Raw genomic sequence first — 9,411 nt, forward strand, 5'->3', positions numbered from 1 at the left:
AATTGACTTGCTATCCAAGCAGCTCCAATGATATTCATGGGAGCTCTGACATGACTTTATTCAGTGGTGGGCAATTGAATGGCTCAAAGATTCTTGCAGGTTTATATACAGGGTAACAAAAAGCCATCTATGTGTCAAAAGTATCATATGGTTTTATAAGAATGTTCATGCTATGTCCCCCCCACCCCCTTTATGGTACTAGAAATTACACTCAGGAGTGCTTAACCACTGAATTACATCCCCCAAAAATTTTTAGTTTTTTTTTTTTTTTTTTTTTTTGAGATGGGGACTTGCTAAGTTCCTGAGGCTGCCTTCACCTTGTAATTCTCCTGCCTCAATCTCCTGAGCTGATGGGATTACAAGTGTACCCATTACACCTTGGGATGTGGTTGGTGTGTCAAGGGCAATAAGATTTCCCAAAACTTCTTTCCTCATTCTGAACACTTGTTCATTTAAGAAGACAAGAAACTCACAGTGGCATAGAAGGGTCTGGCTGTGTGCAGTACTAGTGCTATAATCTCCATCTCATTAACCATGTTGGGCATTTCTGGAGAGAACAAGGCTAAGGGCTAATACTACTAATAATAATCTGAATGCTGTACACAGGTTTTGAAACCAGACAGACCTGGTCTCCTGTCTGATGCTGCTGCCTTCTAGCCAGGCTTTGTCCTTGTGAGGCCTGTTTCTTCCTCTGCCAGTGGGAGTTAAGCAGGACTCATTGAGAGGCAGGCCATGGGCCACTGAGCATCATATTGAGATCTAGAGTCCAGTGAATATTAACTGAGCTGCTATTTTAATTGGTGTGTGAGGAGGGTGGTTGGGTGTGGGGGTGGGGTGTGCTTCACTTGAAACTGTTTCTTGAAAGTGTCCCAAGAAGATGGCCACTTGGATAAACCTTTGGAATCTTTGCTGGGAGGCATGGTATTCTTCCAGGAACATTCTAGCTGGTAGGTAAAATGAGCACCCCTGTTGTTCACATACCCATAAAAATCCTAGAGGCGAAAGGTAGGCATAGCTACCATTACATCACTCCCAGTGTTGGAACATTTAACTGTTTTTGTTTTGTTTTGTTTTTAATACCAAAGATTGAACTCAGAGGCACTTGACCACTAAGCCACATCCCCAGCTCTCTGAGTTTTATTTAGAGACAGGATCTGAGTTACTTAGTGCCTTGCTTTTGCTGAGGCTGGATTTGAACTCATGATCCTCCAGTCCCAGCTTCCCAAGATGCTGGGATTAAAACCATGTGCTATCATGCCTGGCTCTTGTTGTTCTCTAAACATTCACCTTTGGCTTTTGACAAAGGTGTTGGTCCCTGTTGAACTCTTTCCATGTTTCCAGACAATCAGCAGTTGTTTTGCCATCTACTTTAATTTTGTTGATTCCCCGTTACCAGAAGGTATATTTACCTTTGGGTCCTTCTTACCTTAATGGGTCCCTTTCTCATCAGAGGAGACCCTGCTGGAGTGGCCTTAGTGGTGGCCTGAATCCCCTTTCATTTGGATCTGTCTTGTTGCCCCAAGCCTGGATTTCATAGTGGTTATCTCACTAATACAGTGACCCAATGAGGAGCTAAGATGGCCACAAGGGACACAAAAGTTGTGGATGCAGCCTCTGTAATACTAGGCCTCTCATACCAGCTGTAACCTGGTCATCATCTGGTCAATCACTATTCATGTTACACATGATCTGACTCATCCCTACTTTGTCAGTATCTGGACCAGGTGTGCCTATGACTGTCTTTTTCTTATTTTAAATTTTTGGTAGTGGGGATTGAACCCAGAGGAACTTAACTGAGCCACATCCCCTGTCCTTTTTAATTTTATTTCGAGACAGGATCTGGCTAAGTTATCCAGCTTGGCCTTGAACTTATGTTTCTTCTGACTCATCTCCAGAGTCAGTGGGATTAGAGGTGTTAACCACCATACCAAGTTTACATACAACATCACTTTTTTTTGTGGTACCAGGGATTGAACCCAGGGGTGCTTGATAATTGAGCAACATCCCCAGCACGTTTAAAATTTTATTTAGAGAAAGGGTCTTGCTGAGTTTTTAGCACCTCCCTAAGTTGTTGAGGCTGGCTTTAAGCTTGTGATACTCTTGTCTAAATCTTTGGAGCCACTGAGATTGGAGGTGTGTTCCACTGTGCCTGGCCTTAAACACAGTTTTTTTATGGTGACTTTTTTTGACAGCTGAGACCACTGTGCACAGAGCCTGAATTTTGCACTCCAATGGGCTTTGCATTCACTTCTTTGTAGCAGATCATTAAAAATATACAGTTGATGGATAAAGTGGGTAATACACAGCAATCAATATTGACATATTTTGAGCAAAATACAGCTCATTAAAGCACTTATATATAAGTGCTGTACACTCTTAATATGTTTATAAATGTCTAATGCAGGGTATAAATGTGGCACCCATATTATAAGAATCTTTGCTGACATCAGGAGGAAATGGTGGTGCCTTGTGTTATCTCAAAAAGTTAAAAGATTGACATTTGTATGACATGTTATTCACATGCCTCAAAGTACACAGATTTAACAAAACTTGTAAATCTCAGTTTTCACTTAATCCAAAGAATATGTATCCTCTGCTTTGATTTACTGTTCAGAAGCCAGTGTCTTGACACTTTGGATGAAATTATCCATCATCAGTAATTAAATATTTGTTATCTTCTCTGGACATATTTCAAGAAGTTAATAATTCATTTCTCTGTACAGATTATCAGCAAAGGACTGGTTGTTGGCTACCATTATCTGAATATAATGACAAATAGGGTCATTGTTCCACATAGCTCTTGAAGAGGAAAATAAGCAGTCCAAACAGTACATGAGCATAAAATACTCATAAACAGGATGGTCCATGTGGCTCTCTGAACAGAGGATGCTTTTGGGGACAGGCTGGTGCTTTGAAGGTAATGGAAGTGTCACTTATGCCTGCACAAGAAAGCCACAATATACCCACTTGAGAGCACCATGATCCCTATAAGAAAGACACCTTGGAATACAACTAATACAGAAAATAAATACCTAAGAAAGTAACTAACTGGTAAAATCATGCAGGATTTAGTATTAAATATAAGGCCATGTGAGGTTAAATTAAAGATGGCCATAGAAGACAATGGGAAGGGAGTGCTCAAGGACATGTAGACAACCAACAGGAAAAAAAGGAAACACAGGATCTGATGTGGGAATTTACATTTGAACTTTGCCAAGCAGGAGTTTCTGGGACTGAGGATGATGGCCTGGAGGACACTCAGCAAGCAGGTGGCACACTTGGAGAAACCCCTCAAAACCCTGTACAAGTAGATAACTGATTTTCATTTGATGTCATCCCCCAAATCCTGAGACACAAAAACATTTGAACCCATCTAACCCAAATTTATTATCATCCCTAGGTGAATTAGGGCCAAGAGACCAATGACCATGTCAGTGGGACTTGAGCCTGTGCTGCTGAAGAAAGGAGGAGATGTAGAAGAGAAGGATTGTGTTGGCAGAGATCCCAAGGCCAACTTCAGCGAAAATTGCATTTCGTATGTCATTAAAATCATACAGTTTGTTGTTTTTTTTCATCTTTTGAGCAGGTAATTACATAGCATATATCTTAGGAGAAATTGTAGAAAAAGTCTTTATTTCAAATACTATCAGCTTCATGAATCTTAGCCTATATTATTACTGTTAGAAAATGTGTGAATTCACCCCAATACATTCTTTTCCTACTTAAGGTCTCAAGTGGGACTTGAAACCCTCCAGGTGCCATTTTCTCATTATTACCAAGTCATGTTTGGATTATGCATTGCTTGTTGCGCTTCCACTGTGTATCAGCTTTTCTATCCATTCAGAATCACCATGAAAATGTTTCTTAATTATAATCTCACCTTGAGGCTTTCTGGAGTAATGTGTTCTTTAGTTTTCATCTTTCTCCTTTTCACTCTCTCTCTCTCCTTTTATTAGTTGGACATAATATCTTTATTTTTATTTATTTTTTTATGTGGTGCTGAGGATCAAACCCAGAGCCCCATGTTTGCAAGGCAAGCATGCTACAACTTCAGCCCTTATTTTTCTCTTTTTGATTAAGCCCCAGGTACACATTAAAGGCTACAATTTTTGGAAAATTCAATTGGAAGGATTGCATAAAAGTGGAGAATTCTGACTCTATTAAGAAAAGAACATCAGTGAATATGTGAATATATTATTTCAATGCTGTCTTTATGCTGGCTTAATACCAGAGCTAATATTTTCAATGTATCAATTGAGCCAACACTGAGAATTAAACACTCTGTAAGACACTTGTTTGAATTGGTGTCTGTGATTTTCCATTGAGTTCAAGTGTGTCCTTGCGCAGTCTATTTTGCTAAACTCTTATTATAAACTTTTATTATATGTATAAAACATGGGCAGTCATATTAATTATATTCTAGAGCTATTATTTTTAAGATAAGATGAAGTTCAAAATATGTTTGTGTTTCTGACATTTAATAATGTCTATAATTATTGATTATTGGCCATTATATGCTTTTTTAAAATTGTGGTGCTGGGGATTGAAACCATGGCCTTGTGCATGCAAAGCAAGCACACTACCAAATGAGCTATATTCACATCCCATGCCATTATGTTTTAATTTTCACTTTCTCATATATATTCCTTGGGAGATTTTATTCAATTCTTTTAATACCTATTTTGTTGTGTCAAAAATTTAGCAATATTTGTAGAATGATCTTTGGTGGTAAATTAGGACTATCTTTAAATCTACATACTATTTATTTTTATGTCTCTTTTTATCATCACCAGTATAACTGTCCTAAATGATCCAAGTGCATTTATAAAATGTAAGAACATATTCTAATGTTTCCTACTCAGTGATCTGGAATTATGGTGTTAATTAAAGTCACAGTTAAAATAGATTCAGAGTCATTCCATTTCAAGGTTTTGATTAAAGAAAAAGCATTTGACCCAAGCCTGAAAGATGCACATCCAAACAGTCCCAAGTTTCATCTTCATGATGTAACTAGTTTTCCATTTCAGAGGCCCAAGCATAAACTTGATAGAGAAAATTTGGATCGATATACAAATGTAATATTTCTTATACAAGGCAAGTTTGTTCTTTTATTCCAAAATAAAAGAACTGAAATATTAGGTCTGTGTTTCAAACCATTGATAGCCACATATTGAAAAATAACAATTATCAGAAAATCATACATATAAGGCTAAATCATTTCATGACTCTTTAGAACATGTAGATCAATATGGCAAGATACTAAGAGAAAGCAGAAAAGTTAAGTATTCGTGGAAATGGGATACCATTTAAAATATGAGGTGATGTAGCTACTTTTTAAAAACATTGACATGTTGATATTTGTTTATTTTAAATTTTAATGGGAATGTACGATTTAAAATTGGATATGGGATCCAGCATTATTTTCAACACGTCTAATTTTGTGTAGTAATCGAATCAGGATAATTTCCATCATCTTAAATATTATCATGTCTATGTTTGAAACCTGCAAACTCTTCTCTGGTCATTTTGAATTGTATAAGTAATTATTATAGACAATAATCACTCTATTGTGTGATAAAACCTAAGAGTTACTTTCCACTCTTAACTCTTTGGGGCACTCCTTAGTCAATGTCTATCTCATTCTCTTTCTTATCATAGATCTAGAAAGTGTTTCTCTTTTTGGCTTCAATGTGATCAACTTTTTCAGCCTCAATGCATGAGTGAGAACATGCAGTATTTTTTAAAAATAAAAACACTCTACCACCACTAGGAAAAGACAATCTTTTCCTCAAGTAATTATCAGATAAAGTAACACAATTTTCTTTATTGTCTCATTCACTGTTTGGGGCTTGTCTCTCATGACAGGTCTAGAAAAAAGAATAGAAAGATATAAATCAAATATCCATATGTGTCCAAGATTTTATGAGTCACATTTGATCATAGTGATATAGTTCTTTCATTTATTTACATTTTATAAATATAAATGGCATATGTCCATTTTTAAAAATTGTTTTCACTTAAGTCAAATATTATATGGGCTTTTTTTATAGTGTAAGTTTAAATGGATCCATATCAATATGTAATAAATATCTTTGAAATTTTTCTTAGGCCAGGCACTGTGACACATGTCTGTAATTCCACTTTTTGAGGATTCTGAGACAAAAGAATTGTAAGTTCAAAGCCTATATCAGTAATGTAGAAAGACCCTTAGAAACTTAGAGAGACCCTGACTCATATATAATATTAAAAAACAAAGAAATGTTCATTCTGTCACATCATTTCTGGAATATACAGAATATACTTTAATTCATTTTAAATACCTAAGCCTTACGAAAACCAAACATTCTAAAACCCATAGAATGACAAGTTTAACCACCTATGTCTCAAGCCCTTTGGATGACATTAAGTTCAGTGTGACCAAGGACTCTGCAGTCCTACAAAAAGGAGTTATGATAAGCAGGAGTGTACAGGTGTCATAAATTTGCAATAATATTCAGGAATTCATGGATTTGTTCATTGCTTTATAACCATTGGAAAATTGTTTTCTGAAAGTAAACTTTTCTATTAGTAACATGAACGACTTAGATTCTTTTTTAATATATCCATAAAAGACAGGGACACAATTTGATGTAATCCTAAAGACAACTAATATTTATTTTTTTAATGTAATGTGAAAGAAAACCATATAAATTTATTACCCAGTCATCTTACTTTCTCCAGGTTTGAACCACAATCATGGAAGATTCTGTAAAGTCATAGACCATATCCAGGTATATTAACTTAAAGTAGGTACAAAATAAATCCCTGTAGTAATAGTAATATATATAAAATTTAGTCTAAAAGGACATGCCAAGTCTGTTGATTGACAAAAATTCTCAACAAAAATATTCATCCAAGTTTTATATTTGAAAATTCACTTGGCATGAAATTAAATATAGTTAAAACTATATATATTTTAGCAACATATGGTTGTTAAAGACAATTTATATTTAAAAACATATAGTTAAAACAATCATTTTAAAATCATTACTAAAATTAATTATACCTAAACTCTTTAACCCAACAATTCATAATTATATCCACCAAAAAATGTCAACAACATTCATAGCAGCTCTATTAACAAACTCACATTCTTTTAGTAAATAGCAGAGTCTAACACAAAAGCTTCATGTTCAAGTTACCTTTTCATAAATTCCTTAGAATGATGTAAAATTTGTAAACAATATATATAATTTTATATAAAGCAACATATTTTCTATATTTTTAGAATAAACTAGAAACTTGTATATATAATGAATTAGGAAAATATATCTAGAATAAATTAGAAACTGGTATCATAATTTAAAAAGTAAACGGAAGCCAATTATTATTAAGTTCAAAGTCTTAGAATAAAATAGAAACAGCCTGTCTGCACATAAATCTACACATGAAAATCCTGAGGGGTACAACCAATAAATGGGCAACAGAATGAAAGAGAAATCTCTCAAAAGAAGAAACACAAATGTCCAACAAATATATGAAAAATGTTCAACATCTCTAGCAATGAGGGAAATGCAAATCTAGTCAGAATGGCAATGATCAAAAATATGAACAATAAATGCTGGTGAGGTTGGTGGGGGGAAGAGCACTCGTACATTGTTGGTGGAACTGCAGACTAGTAATGCTGCTCTGGAAAGTAGTATGGAGATTCCTCAAAAAATGAGGGATGGAATCACCATTTGAGCTGGCTATCACATTCCTGGGTATTTTCCCAAAATATCTAAAATAAGCATATTACAGATACATAGCCACCTCAATGTTTATAGCAGCACAATTCACAATAGCTAAATTATGGAAGCAACCCAGATGCCTGACAATAGATGAATGGACTAAGAAATTGTGGTGTGGTGTTACATGCCTGAAATCCCCACAGCCTGGAAGCCTGGGGCAAGAGGACTGTGAGTTCAAAGCCAGCCTCAGCAACTTAATGAGGCCCTAAGAAATTCAGTGAGACCCGGTCTCTAAATAAAATATATGTATATATAAAGGGCTGGGGACACAGCTCAGGGTTCACTCCCTAGGACCCGCCCCCCCCACACACAGAAAAAAACTGTGATACATACACACACATATACACACACATACACACATATGTATGTGTATATACACACATACACATGCATGTGCACACACACAATGGGGTTTTACTCCATTACAAAAAAAGAATGAAATTATGGCATTTGCCATAAATGGATGGAAATGAAGAATATCATGTTAAGTGAAATAAGCCAAACTCAGAAAGTCAAAGGTCAAATGTTTTCTCTCATATGTGGAAACTAGAGTAAAAAAAAAAAAAAAAGGAAAAGGGGATGGAAGGACAGGATAATATAAAGAGCCAATCAAATATAAATTAATAGACAATCAAAAGGAAGTAGAGTTGAAGAAGGAGAATGGAATAGGGGAGGGAGGATGGGAGGGAAAAGGGGAAGAAAAAGGGAGGACCATAAATGGAAATCAATTTCCTTGTATGTATGAGTTTATGAGGATGAACTCAACGACTATGCATAACTACAAAGTACTAGAAAGAAAGAAAGAAAGAAAGAAAGAAAGAAAGAAAGAAAGAAAGAAAGAAAGAAAGAAAAAGAAAGAAAGAAAAAAGAAAGAAAGAAAATAAATTCCTGAGGGTAAGAAGCTGAATCACTAATAATGTACAAACCATTCCAGTATTATAAATAGATACACAAAGTTTGAATATAATTGTAGTGGATACTGTGGTGTGCCATCCAGCAAAACTAAGTGAAAAAGCATCTGGCTAATCGAGAGTGACTGTGCATAGTATTCATGATTAGCTAAGAGGTAACTATAAATTATAACTACAAAATTCAGATATCTCTTGGCTATGGTAATTTATACTTTTTTCTATTATTGGCAGAAATTCCTCCTCTTGTCTTTTTTTAAATGAGGACTAACATGACCTAGACACTGAAAATTTAATAAATTAATTAAGAATATTAATTGACTAAATGTGGATTAGGCCATTACATTCTAGGATGCTGGAACAAAATGGTGTCCACTTGAAACAGGAAGTTACTAATGTAAGGACAAATGAAACGTTGCTTTGTAAAAGAAGACTTAAGGGTCTTCTTGTCCAGAGGGTGGTTTGGGATAATATGAAATATTTAAGAAAAGCTTAGAAAAATAATAATGACCATATATTCTTCTAAAATCAGGACTCACATCAATTTATATAAAAAATTTGGTAAGGGATAGAAATTAAATTATATTTCTGTATTCAATGTATGTTTAAATCAACTTTGTAGAATAAAGTAGAATTATATAAAATTTGAATATCTATAAAGACAACTGTAGAAGGCACATTTCAGTGTAGATTGATTCCTTCTCCTACATTTATGTTAAAGTAGAGGGCACTCC

The sequence above is a fragment of the Marmota marmota genome, unplaced genomic scaffold, assembly GCF_001458135.2.
Source record: "Marmota marmota marmota unplaced genomic scaffold, marMar, whole genome shotgun sequence".
Lineage (NCBI taxonomy): Eukaryota > Metazoa > Chordata > Mammalia > Rodentia > Sciuridae > Marmota > Marmota marmota.